Below are 20,114 nucleotides of genomic sequence, written 5' to 3'. Positions count from 1 at the left end.
AAATAAAGTGAACACTTGTAGGGGAAAAGGAAGCGGAGAAGTTGAGGGTGGGCGATTCTGTGAAGCGCTTAATATAGAGCTATGAGTCAGCAGTTTCCTTTTGCAGTCATCTTGTCCAGATGGGGTATTTTCTTTTACCTTATCAAGCCAGCCTCTTTTTCTATCCTGATTCTATAGGGAAAAAAAAGCCTGCAAGAATAACATGCAGTGGCACAGATGGTTTTTTTAGGTCATGGAACTCAGAGCAAGGTGACAGGCAAGAATCCACTGTGGGAGAGCAGATCCCACAGATGGAAGGATAAGTGATGGTCGGATCCCTCTCCTAATTTGTCTCCATTTCCTAGCAGCCCAAATCATTGAGCACCTTGCATTTGTGTTGCCTGTGAGGAAGTGTGCAGTTCCGAAATATATTCTAACATAATAACTAATAAGCAAAGTCTGTAGACAAAACAAGTTATTGTGAGTGAATGAGAGGAAATCTTTTTAGACTCAAAAGTGAAGCAATAGTTAGAGAGGTATGGCTCCCGTTTCATCCCAGTGGCATATTATCAAAGAGTAATTTCACTAGGTACACTGTTTAAAGTTTCCTTTAGAAGGGAAAAGACTATTACTTTGCTATTGTTTTCTACATAAAGAATTCAACATTATTTTCCAGGAGAATTGCTTCCTTTGTAATTAATGTGTGTAGATATTTAAATCTGGGGGCTCTTAGTGGAGTTGCTGTCTTTTCTGTAGACTTGCGTATCTTTTGTTGCATTAGTATTTGTTTTGCAGTTGATGATTCAGCTGAGCAGTCCTGTGGTCTGGTACTTCATTCTTGAGCAGTTCTGAACAAGAATATCTGTGTGGTCAGTGGTTCCAGGTACTATAACTCAAGCAGACCCATTTTTCCATATTACCTAGTTAAAATCCACATCTTCACATTGAATAGACTAAAGAAGTTAACGGTAAGTTGATCACTGTGTTTAAAAAAAAAAAGCTTCACCTCTGCGCTGTTACAAGGCCAGCTTGTTGTAACACTGCTGCTGACAACCTGCATGCAAATTTTGTGGTGTGTGCCTCTTCGGTAACTTTGTTGAAATTCTTTATTTGGAGTTGTCAGCATACAGGTTGAACAAGAAGTATAGGATGCAGCAAATGCTGGTGTTACTGCCTGCTGACCTGTGGCTGGTGTGGGCTTCATTTCTGAGGGCTCTGCAGGGCTGGTTGTGAGCCACCTGCCCTTAGGGCTGGAGGGAGAGCTGGTGGTGGAGTGAGCATTAGATCTCCCAGAGCAGAAAGTTGGGTCAGGAGACAGTCGCAGACTTCGCTGATGGATTTAAAAAAACAAACAGCAAGTCAGTCACCTTCTCCTACTTCTTCAGCAGCACTCAAAATGAAAAAGTCACTGCCTACATTTTTCTATGTTAAAGGACAAACTTACTGTGCAAGGTGTTGAGGATTGGGAGAGAAACTTAGGCAAAAGAGAGAAAATAAACGCAGAAAAGCCCTTTCTAAAATGTTTTTGAAAGGAGATCTTGGTTTGTGATTGACCTTTTCATTTTGCACCCAATGTTGAATTCAGCTGTTTTGAAGCTCTAGGTAGTTTGTCTGTGCTAGAAGTAATTTTTTGGGATCAAATGAAAAATGACATTTGCTTAAGGACTTTTGTGAAGTGCTCTTGCCTTTTATTTCATCTGCATAACATACATCGGTGGAAGGTGCCTGTGGTATCTACTATAACCCTGCTCCTTGACTTCTTTATTAGCAAGGAAGTACTTTTATTTATTTGTTGGTACTATTTCAGGGAAAGGTGAACACAGGTGAATTCAGTAGAGCACAGATTACTCTGAAAATAGTTAAACTGAGTTTCCCATCATGGAAAGAGAGAAACAGGAGAGCAGTAGCTTATCTCCACAACAGGTCTTTGTCCTTTCAGTGTTCGTGGGTAGATCTCGTCTCGTCGTTTGTTTTTCTTCACAAGACTTGATAAAATGCTGGTTCCCCAAGTAGGTGTCTCTGAATTGTGTCACAGATTCACTGGAAGGATGTGTGCAGTGAAAGGGGTAGCAGCAGATGTAGTGTCTGTGTCTGCTGCATCAGAGAGGGAATAGAGTCAGGCAAGTGGGACCATCTTCACTTACAGTCTGTGTTGACAAGGTGGAGATCAGTGAGTACCTATCATATTTAACTTCTTAGCATTAGGTAAACATGCCAAAAGTCTTGAAAAATGCTGTTTCACTGACATTTTGTTGTATGAACACTTTGAATGGCTCATCCAGACTGAACGCTCCTTGTCATAACCTCTCTCTAAAGTGCCAAAAGACCTTTTCTTGTACATCTGAAAAGCACAATGTCATCTCTACTTGGTTATTGCCAGCATCAAATTACTCGAAACCATTGCATGAGCTTTTTGTCAATTCAGAATTAGTGGTGATCTCATCATTAGGCCTATCAGAGACATCCTTTAATATTTTAAAAACTGTTGAATCATCTGGAGTTGTTCTTCCAATAAATGGAGAGATTATTTTACCCAAGTAGAACCCTGATGGCTAACATCAGGGAGATAGTAGGTCTCTTTAGCCGTACTTAGATATCCATCCATGTTTTCCAATTGTCAATACAAGAAAAGCTGAAATCAGGTAAGAGTACATCTGAAGATGGATAGCAAGATATTTAATCTATTTCAGGGACACCATTAATTGCAGGAGATGAATTAATGGCTGTGTGAGGCTCTTTAACGGGGGAGAGGGTCACACAGTTCGTATCCAGGTTTTCGATGATGGAGAGGAAGCCAGCCAGCACACTGATGGGGTTTAGCTTTTGTTGCTCTAAGTAGTTCTGGCCAGATCAGGACAGAAGATCCAGTTCATGACAGTGAAAAGTATAAGGAAGTGTTTTACTCAGCTGCTCGAACAGTTTGTGGTGGATGAAGAGACCAAATTACTGTATTGTAATCTCAAGTAGGTTGTTCATTGTATTTCTTTCTTTCTGTCAATTAGTTGAGTAATCTCAGTAATCTTTATGTATTGTTTGGCTGGTTTTTATACGTGCTACCTCAGATTTCTGTAAAACAGCATCATGAGGACACCAGCTGCTTCAAACTTCACGTTCTGCAGGTAGGAATCACATATAAAGGCAAGTTCAAATGAACAGTACTCCAGTGAATGGCTGATTCATACAGCTGTTCAACCATCAAGGGAGGTGTGAATCTTTCTGGTATACCACAGTTGTGCTGACATGCTCAGAAAACTTTGTATTATCATCATTCCTCGTGGTAATGGTATTGCTGGTCCTCTTGTTTCTAGGCCTGGGTGTTGAGCTGTGAGGAAGGTGCTCTGAGCTCTGCCCTTCAAGCCTTAGTGCAGGGGCACATAAAAGGTAATCCTGCTGTTAAGAAACATAATCTCAGGCAGAGAATGTGCAGTGCATGCGTTGTCAGTATCTTTCATACTGATTGCAGCATCTTTACAAATTACTGTGATTGCAGAGTCATTGCTATTTGTGAAATTGTTCCTCTATAAAAAAGATCTTGTGAAAGGGATATTGACAATTTTTTGTTTGAAGTAGTGGTTTAGTTAGAGATACCTTGCTGTCATCAGAAAGGGAAACTGTCAATGATACAATGAGAGTAACAAATGCAGCTCTGGCCAAAGGAAATATATTTCACTCAGTACATGAATTAGTGTGTGGAACATATTGCTACAGTACATCATTGAGGGTAAAAATGTATAGGGTCAAAAATAAGCTGATATTTATGGGTCAGTTATATAGACAAATCCTGCAAATGAAACCAAACTTTTTAAAGTCTTCTGGACAGCTTCTTTGAGCTCAAGGGTGTCCATAAGTGTAAAGAATAGTAAGAAGGACTGTTTTTCCTTACTCCTATTTTGCAAGTTTGTCTTTAGGACTTTTCTTCTGCTAGTCTTTGAAATACCTGGAACTGGACAGTAGAAATGGTAGGAACTGATGTGAATGAGTTCTAGGCCAAATTCAGAATGAGTTTCTCATGTCTTGTATAATTTTGAAGTGTTGTAAATAACTATGATTCTTGTCAGATCACAAAGCATTTACAAATATCCCATTAAAAACAAGGTGTTAAATTCAGATTATTACACTAGTGATAAAATATTTGGTAGAAATGTGGTCTGCATTGCAGATAAACACTGAAAATCGGAGTTTTGATAGGACTGAGGAAAAATGTAGTTCAGGGGGGTTTTTTGTCCTCCTATTTTTTTGTGGTATGCTCAAGAGCTGTAACAGAGAGTAGACCTAGTTGTTACTTGGATGGATCACGCAATGGCACATCTTCAACTTGTTCTCAAATCATGTTCAATTTAAATGAAGTCCAGTGTTAGCTCGTTTTGGACAGAAGTCTGTATGCTGTGGGGTTTGCCTAAACCTTTGTCCTTGTTGAGAAACTGAGGAGAGGTTACAGGCCTGTGCCAGTGCTCAACCCTTGCTCCACAGGAGTGTGGCTTGTAAGTGAGCAGTTTCTGTGCTGGTCACAAACACAAAAGTATTTACAAAACAGTTGCTACCTCTCCTAGATGATTAGGCTTCTCTTTGGGGTTTTTTTGGGCAAAAAGGTAACATTCAGATCCTTATTGGTTCTGTTAGTCACAGTTCTTAAAAAATTCACTTGCTTCATGTATTTGGAAACTGCAGTTTATGAACAGAAGGTCACATCTGTATCTGAAGGCCAAATTACTGATACTGTTTTAGGGAGTTATTGTTTGCTGCCCATTCAATCATCAAGTGCCAGTAAATTAATGATAGCAGTGTACTGCTGTTATAGCATGTTATCTTTTGGCTGTATAAAAACAGGAAGACTTGTCAGCAATAGAAGATCTGAAAAGAAATGGTTTAAACAATACAGGCATTATAATTTCGGGCATCTTTTTGCATTTGTGTGTCTGGCTTATGCTTTTTCACCTATATGCTGGCGTTTCTTGGCCTGAGCTCTGTTCCCTTTTTTGTTGTGGTGTCAGATACTGGCCTCTCAGACAGGCATGACTGACCTGATGTGGTATCACAGTTCATAAATAGCCTTTGAAAATTAGGGCGTCATCCCAGTTAGGGCTGAGCTCTGTGTGTTGGAATTGCAGTGGTGGACCAGGACTGGCATGGTAAGGGATGCTGCTGCCAGGACCTGAGGTGCATTGGGGAGGGGTTCATGGTCTCAGGCTTGGAATAGTGGAGGAGGGAATGGGAAAGAATAAAATGGGATGAGTGTATTTTAACTGATGTTTTCTGGTTTTTAGTTTTCCTCATTTACAAGTTCACTCAGTGCGTGTTGATTAGTTTTGATTCTTTGCTACCTCCTTGACTTGTATTATTTCAAAGTCCCAGTTGTTTGACATGTTAAAAGATTTTTGCATACAGGCTGCTGGAAGTACACAGTGCAAATGGGGAAAAGAGAAGCCTTTTCATAAAAGAGTCCAAACATTTATATGCCATACATTTAGATGCCAAAGGCACCTTTGTGTAACAGCTGTTACTTAAGAATAGCGTTTTTTATTATAATCCACTGGAGAGAAACTAATGCTAATGAAAAGTTACTGTTTTGTATAGATATGTGATATTTTTATATCTGTCCTCTTTTAGCATATGGTTGTTGTGCACAGTGCTTTATTGCCATCTATGTCTTCTTGTCCCACCATTTTCCTTCATATCCTGTTTTTCCTTCTCAATGCTGAAGTCAAAATATATGCTGCTAAAACTAGGGATTCTCTTTTTTGTATCTTGGAGAATAAATTTGTGGTTGGAATTGTTTTCATCCAAGCTGAAATTCTTTCTCTTTCCTGCAATTTCTTGGATGCTATAATTGAAAGGATATTGGCCATGTATTAGTGCATATGTGGCTGAAAAGAGTATGTGGAAGTCAAAAGCTGATATTTTCTTTCCTTCTGTTTTTAAAGACAGAAACTAACTATAGTGAATGTTAAACAGATGGCCATGTTATTGCATAATAAATATTTGAAGAAAATTAAATTATGTCCTGCCTGTTTGCTGGTGACAGTTCCAGCCCCCATAGTAACACCAGTAATAATAATAATAGGAGGATTTACAGTGTATTTATTTTTTAATTCTCAAAGTGAGCTACCTAGCAAGGTCATTTAAGGAGATATTTTTTAATGTGGGAAAGATAAGTGATGTACTTGAGGTCATCCAGCATGTCAGAGAGTCTCTTGAAAGAGCATGCCAGCGTCCCCTTGACTTCCAGACAGTATATTTCCATTTTAAACCATGCTGACTTGCAAATACATACTTGAGTACTTCCTACAGAACTCTGTTTTTTGATGTGTTTTTTTTCCTTAATTCCAACCTAATTGTTCATAAATGTTAAGTTGCCAAGAGGAGATAATAAAACAAGACTTGCATTCCTGTCCAGTGTACTTGAGCAAAAAAACCCCTGCACTGCAGGTCCTCCTGAGAGTTTTGTTGTGAAGAGATGGTGCTGGATGCCAGAGAGATGATGAAGACTTAGCTGAAATGAGGGGTTTTATTTATACAGCTGAGTTTCATCTTGTGATATTAATAGGATATAGTCATCTCTTTTGGATAGAGGGGATGGATACTGTATTTAGCAGAGGTTGGTGTGCTGCTCTTTCTGCCATGAGCCAGAAAATCCCATTGCCTTTAACTGTTCACATGCATTACCTGTCTTTACTGGCAGGAGTCTTCTGTAAATCATTCTGATGTTGCAAGTTTGAAAGCTCTGTAAGAGATACAGGATGAGGACAAGAACTGCAGTAGTTCACTTAAAGATGAGAAGACTGGACAGCAGATCAGGTTCATTGCAGCAACAAAGTTCATCTGGCCTATGGGCCTTCCCCTTTTCTCAGGATTCTGCAGATGTGCTGGAGGGCAGGTTGAGCAGTTTATGAATTGTCTCAATTACCCATTTCCCGCTAACTTTTACTAATACTTTTCCATCCTTGCCAAGTAATTATATCCCGTAATAGAAGTGGAACTGGTGCTTATTGCATGATAATTTGCATGATGGGAGTAGTTTGCTGCTGTATTGCAGCAGAGCATGTAATCTGGTGGGTGAGTGGGATGGTTTTTGGATTTGTGGGGTTTTTTTTCCAATTGGTGGGGAAACAAGGCCTGGAATTCTTCACTGCCTTTATATAAATTTGTCATCTGTCCCAGGGTAAAGATATATTAATAGTATCCTGATCTCTTATATGCATGGTTGGTCCTGTTGCCTAGATACAAACATAAAGTGATTAGAAAGATAGCATTAATACAAAGTGAACAAAATAGGTCATAAAACTACCCAGTTAGATGTTTTTCCCGTGTGCCCACCATGCATGCTGGTACTTGACTCTTTTGCTCGCTTGTTGCAGATTGTGCTTTGCTGTAATGCTGCATTAGGCTTTTCACTAAGCTGCAAGTGTAACCTGTGTCATATTTTCTACCAGCTCTTCTTCTCTGATTTCTTCACTGTTCTTTGAAATAGACCCTTATCAGTTTTTCTTACATCATTTGTATCCTTCTGTGGTCTGTTACCTTTGCATGTCTTTGATCAAATGCTGTTGTGTCTTCTGAACTTCTTTCAGTATGCAGTTGTATTTTTAGTTTCTGGGTACTGCATTACTCTTCTTGGTAAATATATGCACTGTCACATAAAGGAGTGTTAAAAACACTACAGAAGCCCCTTGTTTTTTAACATCTCCCTAGGGCCTTGTGATGGATTTGTTAGGGCTCTGGGGAGATGTCCCTTTCTAACCTAGCTTCTGGTTTATCTGTTCACTTTCCATTGTTTCTTGCAACGTTTCCGATTTTCTTCATAAAAACATATACTCGCTTCTGATACCACTCGGCTTTTTTTGCATGCTTTTTTTCAAGTGTAGATGAAAATGTGACTAGTTTGCTTTTTTTTTCAGTTACTCCTTTATTTCTTAAGGTCTTCACTCTAACTTAAGGTGTGATTTTTCTCTTTCCAGCTGTTCCAGTGTAGCACTCCATCATGCTGTAGTTTCAAGAGTGAAGTAACTAAAGTAATTTTTTACTTCTCCTGATTTAACAACAGCTGCTGGAGGTGGACTGCGGTGACAGAGTTCCTAGTTTGCTTCAGTTGTGAAATAAGCTGTTCACTTAAACCCTGCTTGTGTAGGCCTTTGGTATGAACTGGCATGAACTTATGAGCAGGGAAGAATGAAAATAGTGATAGCGGCTTCCTAAATCCAGGAATGTAAAGATGACATTTCCTGGTTTCTTTTGGAGAATTGTTGCATGTTGTTCAACCACCAGTATTACTGTGAATGAGCGTTAGGCACAGGCATCATACATGTGTGTTATTTGGTGATAAGGGAAAGGAATACAGGATTGTTTTGTTAATTAATGAGCTATGACTGTGATTAGAAAATTTGACCAAGGCTGCTTGCTCTGCTTTTCATGTGGCAGTTCACTTCATTGCTGTCTCAGTTCTGTTTGTGTAAAATTAGGATTAATACTCTGTTCTACTTGTGTGCTATATCCATTTCTTTTGAAAAGTATGTGGTACAGCATCTGTCTTCCGTTAGCCATACAGAAATCTGATTACATATACAGATACAGTTAGAATCCTAGAGTGGTTTTGGTTGGAAGAGACCTTAAAAATTATCTAGTTACTAGCCCTCCTGCCGTGACCAGGGACACCTTTCCGCTAGCCCAGGTTGCTCAAAGCCGATCCAACCTGGCTTGAATGCTTCCAGGATAGGGCATCTGCAGCTTCTCTGCATGACGTGTTGCTGTGCCTCACCACCCTCATGGTAAAGAATTTCCTGCTAATATCTAAACAAAACCTGCCCTCTTTCAGTTTAAAGCCATTCCCCCAAGTCCTATTACTATGTGCCCTTGTAAAAAGGGCAGCTGTGTGTTTAGGTAGATACATAATATGCAACAATCCTAACCTTGGTTGAAGCCTTTTGGTGTGTGCTGTAATGTAAACAGAAGTGAGTATATAGTTGAAACAAATGATACGAGATTTTTCTCAATGATTTGGTCACAAAATACAGATTCCTGTTTTTAACAGTAGGTGACATATTTAAGTATTGTCATAATTACTGTGTGATGGCTTTCACATGTCATATGTCTATGCACAAATACATTAAAGAAAGGTTGCTGTCTGTCATTTCATGATTTTGTTTCTTTGATATCATTATCATTTTATTATAACAACCGGTCTCCTTTTTGGCTTACTTTGAGGCATAGAATGCACTGATGAAAAATAGAAAAGGAGAAGAGAATGCTGTATCCAGTCAGAGAAGTGATACGTGTCATACAGTGTTCTGTTCTTAGTACCTAATCAGTTGTTTTGGAGAAAGTGATGGAATATTCACTTTTTGTATTATGGAAAATTGATCATTGGAAGAAGCCGACCTGGATTGCTCCCGTCTGAACTCAGATTATGTAGGACTCTTGTAGCCTTTCTCTCTCCTGTATTGTGGAACAGTGGACTGCTGCTGATGTTTTTGCACACCATATTTGAGGAAAGATGAGGACCAAGTAGAAGTAACTCAGGAGAAAGTAGTAGCAAAGAAAACATGACCTACAAGGATAGAATGCAACAATCAGGTTTATTCAGGCTGGAGAAGTTAAAATAATTTAAAAATTTTTCAGTGTGCTGCAAAGAGAAAAAAAAAAAATCTCTTCTATGTTCATACAGCCCAGAAGTAAAGGGCTTAAATTGTATAATTAGAATTCAGGAAAAGCTTTGCAACAGCAGAAGCAGTTAACAGTTAAGCAGTAGACTGGACTGCCTGGAAACCTTCTGGATACTCTGTCCTGGAGGATACTAGCAGAGGTAACAGGCAAATGTGTTGGAAATGCTTAAGGTATCACTGATCACACCTGAGAGAATTTTCTTCCAAGCCTGTTGTCTGTGATTTCAAGGGTACCGAAATAGTTTCTATATAGTCTCCCTTCAATTCTAGTCGTATTCTTTGCCCTGATAATTTAAATTGAATTTTCGTGAGGATTTTTCTTTCTGCTGAATATTGCTTTAAGTCAAGCTGGACTTAAACACATTAAAGGTGAAGATACAGGTTTAGAAAGTATATGTTAGAGAATGCTAATATATATATATATATATATATATATATATATATATATATATATAAAATGTTACATTTTCTTTCCTAAACATCTTATTATCTTATTTACTTTTTTTACAGTGCTGATCAAATGACCGTTTTCACTGACAGACAACAAATTTTTACAGGATAACTACAGGAAATTTATAGATCATAATTAAAGACCTCCCTTTCTTTCAGTTTTTTATTTTTCTCATTTGCTTTGTTGCTGTGGCCCCGGACTGCCCAGGAGTTCTCTCTCTTAGAATTTCCTAAAATAATATACATTATTCTGTGTGTTCGACCTACCTCACTCAAGTTGTGTCCAGATGAAATGTTATTTCAGTTTTTGCTTTCTTTTGCAATTATTTAATAACAACCTGAAAGAAAATAGATGCTAATCTTTGAGAGCTCCCCAAATACCCTTCTTCCACACTCAAAACTGATCAGTGATTCTTGTTTCATTTCTTTTTGCTGGTTTCCTGCTTGTGACAGTACTTTGTTCTTCTTGCCTGCACAGTGACTTGAGTAGCCCTTTGTGAAGGACTCGACCAAATCTTTTGAAAAAGTTCCAGTAAACAATGTGTTCTTGTATTCCTTTACTCCATCAAGTTTTTTTCTAATCCTTGAAAGAATTCAGCTCCTTAACAGATCTCTACCTTGTGTTCAATTCATCTTGTCCCCTCAACTATGCAGAAATCTTCACTGTTCACATGCTCTTAAGGATTCTCCTTCTGTCTGTTCCTGAGAAGTCTTTGGGTTTTTGCAGACTTCCCAGTTACAGGATTTCAGGCTTGCTTTCTGATGCTAAGGTGATGCTTACAAGTGGGAATTCAACAGGATCCCATGGATGTTTTTCAGCAGTGTAAGTTCTCACACAGTCCCACTCTTCTGTCCCTGCATAATCTGTGCAGATTGCCATTACAAGTATTTGTGCAGATGCACAATGCACTGAATCTAAAATTGAAAAATAACCTGGCTCATTGCAGGGCAGTGGCAGCACGACAAAGGCAATGTGCAGCTGGTTCATGTGTGGGGAGGGGAAGGGAAGGGAGACAGCTGCTGCCTTCTGACTGCACCACTGGCTTAACTGTGTATCATAACTGACTTAAGAGACATCAGATTGTGTGTTTTGGTCTTTTACTTTTGCATTAGATAATTTAGGCTGAGAGTAGGAAATTCTCAACAGGAAGTCACAGAAATGTAAATAGAGTAGTGCTGAAAAAAAGTGTATTTGGCCATGTGGAGTTCTTGTATTGTTGTATCTTACCAAAAAATGTATGGATTTACACACAGGGTCTTTCTAAACTTGTAAGATGCCGAATGTTAGAAGTGAATTAGAGGTAGATGAAGACACTAACAGAGGACCTAGACATAGTAGAACTAATCAGAGAATATCAAAATAAAGTACTTCCCATTTGTGGGGAGGCACTGGGGAGAATTCAGTCAAAAAAATTTAACTGGAAATGTGTTTGTGAGTGCTCCAGGGTAGGAGTGAAACTGGAAAAACACTAGTGTTTTCAAGCACCAGAAACCTTTGGAGTGAGTAGCTGCGAAGCAGATAAATCAGTTTACAGATGTGTCATGGTAGCAAGAGGTAAATTAATGTGGTTTTGGGTTATAAAAATTAAAGAGAAGTTCCTTCTTGAACAACTGTGTGAGAGTTAACTAGCCAGTTGTACAGGCCCAAACTTCTTGTTTCTAGACAGGTATAAATGAACTGAAGAAAGTGGAGGGACAAATGACAAAGGAGTACAGACCAAGGGACCCACAGGCACACATGCCTGCTTGGGCTATATGATAAGCAGAAGTGTAGCTGAGATGTGATAAGAGTCTACAAATATTTGAAAGGCATGTACTTGGAAGATAGAAACTAATTAAATGAGTAAGGGGCATAACTAGAAACAAGGGAATGAGATTATAAAATATATTAAAGTATGGAATAGTCTGCCCAACGGAAAGGTTGGAAGAACAAATACAAAAAAACAAATATGTAATACAGAAGACTGGTAGAAAGATTCAGGAAATAATCTAACATCAAAGAGTCAGTTTTCTAATGAGAATAGATTGAATAATTTGGAAATCTCTTTTACCCATTTAATTTATGTTTGCTTTTGAGGTATTAGGGCAAGTTGGCAGCCTTTCTTAGCTCTTTAATATTGCCTCCCTAATGCTTCCTGCTGATTCAAATCTACCTTATTGCATACCAATCTTATATGCTACCTTTCTTTAGGAAAAAATTGTTTAAAAAAGGAACAGTTGGGCAAACAGTATGAAAAGGTATAAGGGAAGAAGAAAGGTGAGCAAGTTTCAGGAATGAATTTTCAAGAATGGTGTCTTGCTACGTTCTGCTTCAAAGCTGTAGCTGCAGATGAATGGGAGCAAACTAATACTGGATATAGAGGTCTCGTTGCACTGGTTTGTTTCTGTTTGCATCTAGGTGGGTGAAGGTTAAGGGAGCTCCCAGACTGTGGGTTACCATTTGTGTTATGTGCGGCCAGCCTGCACATGATGGGATGGCATGGACAGGACATTCTTTAATGTGGAGGAAGGCAGCAGAGAATTTTTCCTTAATGAAATAAAATGCATCTTAAAATCCCATTCACAAAGTCAGTTTGGCTGCATCTGAACGGATGGGGAGCAGCCCTAAGCTGCTGTTTGGCTGTGGTGATAGGGTAAATAGTAAAATGTGTTCAGGTTCACTGCTTCCCTCAGCAGCCTCTTGTCTGGGTAGGTGCCAGCTGCCTGCTGGGCTCTGGTGTGGTGGAGGTGGACAGCGAGGAGTCATCACATGAGCTGCTGCCCAAGACCCTGACTTACATGAGAAAGGACTTGCCTATGCTTGGCATTTGCTGGGTGATTCCTGTAGAGTGGAAGGCAGTCCTGGAATTAATTTGAGGAGATGATTTAAAGAATTTGGAAAGTGTACCAGTCTGGGGATTTCCCTTTGCAAAGCAAAAAACCCAGAATCTTTGTTTTCAAACAGAACTACAAGAAAGCAATTTATGTTGTTCCATTTAATTTCTGTATGTGGTCTCTACATATCCCCAAGATCAGCTCAGTTGGTCAGAGCGTGGTGCTAATAACACCAAGGCTGTGGGTTTGATCCCTGTATGGGCCATTCACTTACGAGCTGGACTCGACCATCCTTGTGAGTCTCTTCCAAGTCAGAATATTCTGTGATTCTGCTGTTATGCAGTCTGCACAAGAATTTCAGTTGCTGTCTGAGCTGTGGTATTGAGGACTTCCTACGGGGACATGTTTTAACTTTCTCATTACGAAGAAATGTATTTGTGTGAAATTTAAAGCCAAGTTCTCTGTCAGTTACAGTAATGGAAATTAGAACTCTCTTGCCTAGTGGACTGTCAACTCTTAAAACAAGCCAAGGTTTCTTAGCATATTCTTTGCCTCCTGCTTTTCCTTTTATATACTTGGGGACTGGTTTCAGTGATTGAGAAATACTGCCTTTGCTTTCACTTGACATGTTTTAGGGAGACACAATAGTGTGTGCACTGTGTTACTGAATATTTTCTGTTTAGAACAAAGTGGTTGGTCACACAGCCCTTGTGCAATGCTCTTCATACATGTATAAAATAAAGTACTCTTTGATCTTTCTTTCCTGTGTATCTCTAATCTAGACCCGTTCTGCTTTTTTTTTTCCCCAGCTGGAGGGTGTACTTGTGAGCCAGGCATTGTTGACTTTGCTCTGTGTGTTGGCTTGTGAACAAAGGCACTGCTGAAAAGGTGAGTGCTTAACTTCCATCCTCTTTGATGCAGGTTTATGTTCAGAGGAACTGATAAATTCAGACTTGCCAAACCTGTCACCTTAAACTGTATCTAGGTTTGCAGTGGAGAAAGTCTAATCTACCAGCTCATAAAATTGTGAGCGTCAGCCATCGAAGCACTGTGAGACTCTGGTTTAGTGTAAATTGTGTGGTATTCTGCAGCATTGGAGGCCGCAGAAGCTGAAAGGTAGGCATGTTTCATCTCTTGAACAGATCTGAATTTAGACCTAGAGAAATCTCTGAGACCCTGAAAATAAACAGTGATAAAAATACAATACCCACCCTGTATTCTACATGGAAAGGGATGGCTGAGAGGCATGCATGACTACCTGTTTTCTACATAGTTGTGTGAATTTTTCATCAAATTTTACGTTTTCCACATCAACTAGCTTCTGAAGGTAGCTGAGGTACCTGAGCATTAACTGAACAGGCTTTTATCAGATTGACAAGACTATTTATAAGATGGGGAATAAGTTTAATGGCATTGCTCTGCTGTGAGTACTTACCAGGAGTTTTTCGAAACCTTCCCCTGCAGTCAGTGCAATACTGAGTGTGCCAGGCATGCAAAAGTGCAGTGACTAAGGGGAGTGTCAAACTTAGTTTATAGGAAATAAACAAAACTTTGTTTATAGGAAGTTATTAGTACTCTAAAGAAGGGTAGGTGAAAGTAAATGTGATATTGTAATGCCTATATTAATCTGTTTTCCATAAGACTGTATTAACCATCAACTTGCTAAATTTCAGGGTGTATCTTTGAAACCATGAAAGGCAAGGCAAGATTCTTCTCTTCTTTTTGTGTATAGATAAATTTGTCTGATAAAGCAAGATCTTGCTCTGTGATTCTCTTGCTCTGTGATTGTAATGAGAAAAACCTATCTGACTAAGGACTCTTGCAGTCTCCTAACTGAAGGACACTAAAATCAGTAGTCTGCTGCTTACAGCTCCAGAAGTAGTTCTGTGTGTCAGAAATGTGTCCCTGGATGACATTTGATGCAGCAGTATGCATCGAATTTAAGATTACAGTTAGGTTTGGCATTTTTCCTCTATTGGGAAGTGGTGAGGAGCAATCATGAGGAATACAATATGAAGAAAGATTTGCAAGCAAGGAATAATTTTAATTTAAGAGGTGGCAGGTAGATGTAAGGATCTGTCCTGTTATGAAGTTGCAATTTTATTAAATAATCCTAAAGAATAATTCTCTGTACCTGTGGGGTTGTAGAGAGTAATCGTTTCTAATAAGGTCGAGTTCAGCAATTACCCTGGTACTCTTGAGGCTAAGCATTTTTGGTCTTTCTACCATTAGTGGCTAAGTCATGTGAGACTTAGTGGTACAACTGAGCTGAGTTGGAAATGGCATTTTGGGTTTTTTCTTCTAAAGCTTGCTTTTGTAGACAAGGCCCTAAAAGCAAGCAAATCTTATGTGTTGAAAACTGTAAGGGCGGGTACGGACCATCCATGTGGTGTTGTGCTTGTCCTTTAGAAAACATGGATTCCTTAAAAAGAAGCAGCCCTCCCCCCATCCCAAGCAAACTCCCTTAACTTTATTTCCCAATGTGATGCTTTTATAAAATACGTAGTTTAAGGAATCTGCATCAAGTTGCTTCTTTCCTCTTGTCATTTCTCTCACCCTTCTAAATGAGTTACCGTGTGCCCTGTGCCATATCCATGTAATTGGCTGAACTGTAGATGTTTAGTGACTTTGTGCAGCTACAAAAGCAATATATAATGCACAAGTCTGATTTTTTTTAATCAGACAGCCTGATGAGACCAGAGATAGAAGAATCACTGGATTTAGTGATGTAGTTTTAGGTATCGAAAGAAGCTGATTGCTCATCTCTCCTGTTTGGTAGTAACTGTTTCTTTGTGCTGTGATTTGTGATGCAGGAAGGCTTAAATATCTTTCTTGATACCCATAGATTCTGTAGAGGGATCTTTGGAGTCCTTAATTGGCATACTGCATTTTTGCTTCCTTTTCCATACCAAGAGAACTGATGATTTGGAACTGATTGTAAGTACATAGGTTTACTGCAGGAAAACTTTCTAAGACCCCTTTTGAGATCCTCACTCACACCAGAATTTCAGGGACAGGAAAAAGTTTGGGTCCTCTATGTTGGAAAGACCAGATTTGAACAAGGAGTTCTGTTCTGCTGAGAGCTCTGGGCATATAGGGCTGTATTAGCAGCAGCTGCCTGAAGCAGGCCCTTCCTTCTGAGGCATCTTTTTCAACCAGACATCTCCCTCTCCAGTAAGCAGTAGTATCCTTGTGATTCCTTGCAGATGCGCTGGCTGTTGTGGACTAGAGTGTATGAGGGTGGATATTGCACTAAATTTGGTGTCTCTCCCAAGTTGGCAGGATTGTTCCAGCTGTCGGTGACTCACAGTAGCCGAGTTGCTGTCTCAGAGTTCAAGTCAATGGAATTTGCAGTTCAGTTTCCCTTGATTTGTTTGGCAGAGATGAAATTTCCCATGAACTAGCAAGAGGAGGAGGGAGATTGCACAAAGTAGTAGCTTTGAATGTGTGTTGGGTCTGAAAAATTTCTGAGAGGTGCTGTCCTTACTTCCTCAGCTCTTCCTTGGGAATAACTCTTTGCCAACAGTCATGCTTTCAGGTGTTTCCTTTTGTTTTGTCTAGCTTCTTCCACTGTGCTTATTGCTGACAGTCTCCAGTTTCCAGAACTGCATTAAATATGTGATAAATGTATGCCACATGATTGTCATCTTACTCTTTCCCTGAATGGATGGCAAACTTCATTTGGATTTAGAGGTTTTGTTTTCTCAGCAGGGTAACTACTATGTTTATGCCAAAGAAAAAGGGCACAAATGTCATCAATGCAATTCATTCATAGAATTATTTTATTTACTGAGCAATAAGTTACATTTTATCCTGTCTTTTTTGCCACTTGACATTTTTACCAAACAGGTTGTCTTATGGTAATATGAAGGGATTTTTGAAATAACTGGGGTGTACCATGTACAGTGGGGACCTGGTTTTACGTGTTGATTTTGACAGTGGTTCTAGTAGTGTGTGATTCCTCTAGAGAGCCTGCTGGACTCCAAGAGAGCTGTGTTTGGATGTAGGCAGTATTAAGTGCTGGCTCCTGATCAGCACTGGTTCCTCCAGAATCAGTAGGAACTTTTGAATTTTGTTTATTTTCTTTGAAGACAACTGTTAGGTGACTGAGAATCAGTGTCAGTTTCCAAAATAAATAGGTCTTCTGAAGCTTATTTGCCTTCTTGTTGCTCTATTACAGAGTATCAGAATGTTGGAAGCAAGTTCAGTCTCAACATTTGTGGCTCCATTACACTGCATGTGAACCTTGGGCATGTCTGTGAAGAGTATTTTCTAGTTCAGGGTGGTGTTAGAAAATGCATGGAAGTCCAAGAAAATAGCAAATGTTTGCTATTCAGTGTTGTGACTTTTCTATTTTCATTAATCTATTAAAAAGAAGCTCTAAGAAGCCAGGGTAAGAAGATGATATTCAATTCACCAATCAATAAGCAAAGAAGGGAAGAGGTAATAGATAAAATTTTATTTTCTGGTTATACTAAGCAAGAACAGCCCAAGAAGATTAAATGTGTATGTGTTTCAGACTTCAGGTGCATTTTTCCATTAAACAGGATTGCCTTCTCCTCTCCAGTTCTACGTTAGCTTCCTCTGTGTACCATTTTATAAACAAAACCTATAATCCTGTCTTTTTCAGTGGTATCACAGATAGTGAAACTCCTCTGTATGTAGCACATGTTTGCCACATTGAGTTTATAGGGCATGCAGTGAGGTTAAGGACCCTTTCAGGGTACTTTTCTCCATTAATACAAAGTACTTGTTTTACTGTCTGGTAAAATCAGTTTTTTATTTTTGTTACATTCACCATCACGAGGAAATATTGAAATAGTTTTCCTGCCCCTGACTTTATCTCAGGGCATGTGGAGGGCAAGAGTTTCACATGCTGACTGCTGAAAACTTGTTTATGTGAATGTATTAAGAAAAGGTAAAATCAACTTTTTACAGCTAGAAAGTCAGTATGTAGTAAGCTCAATTACCTTAAATCGTGGTGTAGACTTCTTATTCAGAAAAAAGTTTACCTGAGTTTGCTGTGTCTTTGGCTTTCTTTCTAAATGCCTGAAGAGTAAAAGCTCCTTCTGTGAATGTCAAGGGATTTTGTAATGATCTCCCCTACTGATCTCAGTGACATATTCAGTTCTGCAGAAGTCATATAGTACATGCAAAAATTCTTTATCCCTTGGTTTTTTTCACCTTGGTGTTGTTGCACTGACTTTGGTGGTTGTTCAGAGTCCTAAGAGCAGTCTTCGCTAGAGGACACATTGTAATTAGTATCAGGCTGATTGGAGTAACCTATTTATGGTCTTAGAAATGTACTAGAAATTGTGCTTAGAAATGTACAGTAGGTGATAATACTGAAAATATTGTGTAGATACTGTTCATTACCTGGACTTCAATGTGCAGTGTTTTGTGGTCACTTTAAAGGCCAGGAAAGGATACAGGAGAAGAAAGGGCAGAGAGCTACATACACAAATGAGAAGTACCACAGTACCAGATAAGTATGATTCTAATTTTAAAAAAATATTGAATACTTCAGGTAATTTAAAGCCTATCAGGCATGCATGACTGATGGAAAAGAGGAATAAAAAGAGCCAGATAGAAAACAGATATAAACTCACACACTACAATGTGAGAGTCGATTTCTAAAAACTGTTTGTTTCTATGAATATTTGAATTTAGCTTTTATTGAAACGTTTCAAAAAGGTGGAATGGCTTATTTCAAATTGTCCAATATTTGGCCAACATAAACTCCAGCTCTGAATTGTCCTCTTTACTATCATACAGTTTCCTGATTTTGTGAACTAATATCATTAACTACAGGGAAATAGCGCATCAAAATTCACTGTTTCTAGAAGAAGTTTTTTGTAGAAGGGGGGCTCCCACAAAAGACTTACTTTGTCCTCTGCTCTACCTTTTCACTCAGTTCTATAATTTGTAACTTTTGTTCTTCCTTGCCCTCTTGATAGTTCAGAATTCCAAATCATTCTCTCCTTGCAGTTGCTGTCTGAATTCATTCGATCTGACTTCTTCAGTCTAATACAGGAAAGCTCAGACAAAGCATGTAATCTCATGTCTTGGAAGTTAGAAATCAAAAACATGTGTTTCAAGTGAGGAAGGGACTATCTCCATCTCGGAGTACCTGAACTGCTGCCCTAGGTGGCTGGTCCTGTGTCAAAAAGTGAAAAATCTGATAAATTTCCAACTGTCCTCAAGATAGCCAGTCAAAACCAGAGCTTTTAAGACAAGAATACTCTAGACTATTTCTTTTACTGAGCCACTTAAGGGACTCTGAATGTAAGGGAATTTGCTCTATGTGCATGTAGCATCAAAGGCAGTAAGCAGTCTCAGGGTCAGCTGTGCAGCACTGACTAGTTGGCAAATTGTCTTCCCAACCTGGAATGGCACCTGGGGCTTACTGTTTGCCATGTAGTTTTTAAGAAAAGTATGCATTTATTCTTTCGGATCCATAATGTTTTAAAAGTGGTTTACAGCTGCATGTCTGTTCCTCTCTTCTCCTAGTTCTCTATGACTCTAACTTGTGTTTGAGTTGTTTTCTTGCTCTTTTTTCTTGAGCTGAAATGTTTTATCTTGTTATAAGAAGAGGTCCCTCTTGCTTTTGTTGTCTGTATTGTAACCTTAGTAGCTGAATTTGACGTACAGTAGTTGCTTACTTTCCAAGACAGTAGAGGTGAGGAAAAGCAGCAGCATGAAGTGGGTAGGTGCATCAGTGTAACATATGAGAGAATAGTGTGATGATAAAAGGCAATGAGCTTCTAAATAAGCACAGGGAGAATGTGTGTGTGTTAGAGAGGGAGGTGTCTCAAAAACCTGTGTTTGTTCTCTTGAGGCTCCCGAGTGCTATAATTGAGTCAACATGTCAAAGTGAAGTTATGTGCTGAGCTTTGGGAGCAGGGAAAACTGCATCTTCTGCACATACGGGGTTTGGATGAACCCTATCTTACAGCGATAATAAGCACTCTGCTTTTGCACTGCTGAGGCTACAACTCAACAGAATAGCTGTCCAACCAAGTTGTATAACTGATGTCTCTCTAAGAATTGCTTTAAATCTTTGGTTGGGAAGCTATGAGTAATTGGCTTTGCCTTTGTTTCTGATGTGGCTGTGAACAAAGATAATTGAACAGAGGGGAAGATGATTGAATGCACTATTGAGATACAGGCAAAACAAACTGAAGGGGTCTTCCTTAATTTATTTCTGAGTCTCAG

At 39.1% G+C, this 20,114-nt stretch overlaps 1 protein-coding gene across 2 annotated transcripts in view; it reads left to right on the top strand.

The window, feature by feature from the left end:
- Nucleotides 1-20,114, top strand: part of NDST2 (N-deacetylase and N-sulfotransferase 2) — a 135,106-nt gene that overhangs the window by 14,376 nt on the left and 100,616 nt on the right. For both annotated transcript variants that reach the window (XM_032115710.1, XM_032115706.1), the window contains exon 2: nucleotides 13,709-13,787. The gene's annotated coding sequence lies outside the window, so the exon portion shown is untranslated. The remainder of the gene's footprint in view (nucleotides 1-13,708; nucleotides 13,788-20,114) is intronic.

This window comes from Corvus moneduloides, chromosome 8, assembly GCF_009650955.1.
Source record: "Corvus moneduloides isolate bCorMon1 chromosome 8, bCorMon1.pri, whole genome shotgun sequence".
Classification (NCBI taxonomy): domain Eukaryota; kingdom Metazoa; phylum Chordata; class Aves; order Passeriformes; family Corvidae; genus Corvus; species Corvus moneduloides.
This window is presented reverse-complemented; position numbering and strand designations above follow the sequence as displayed.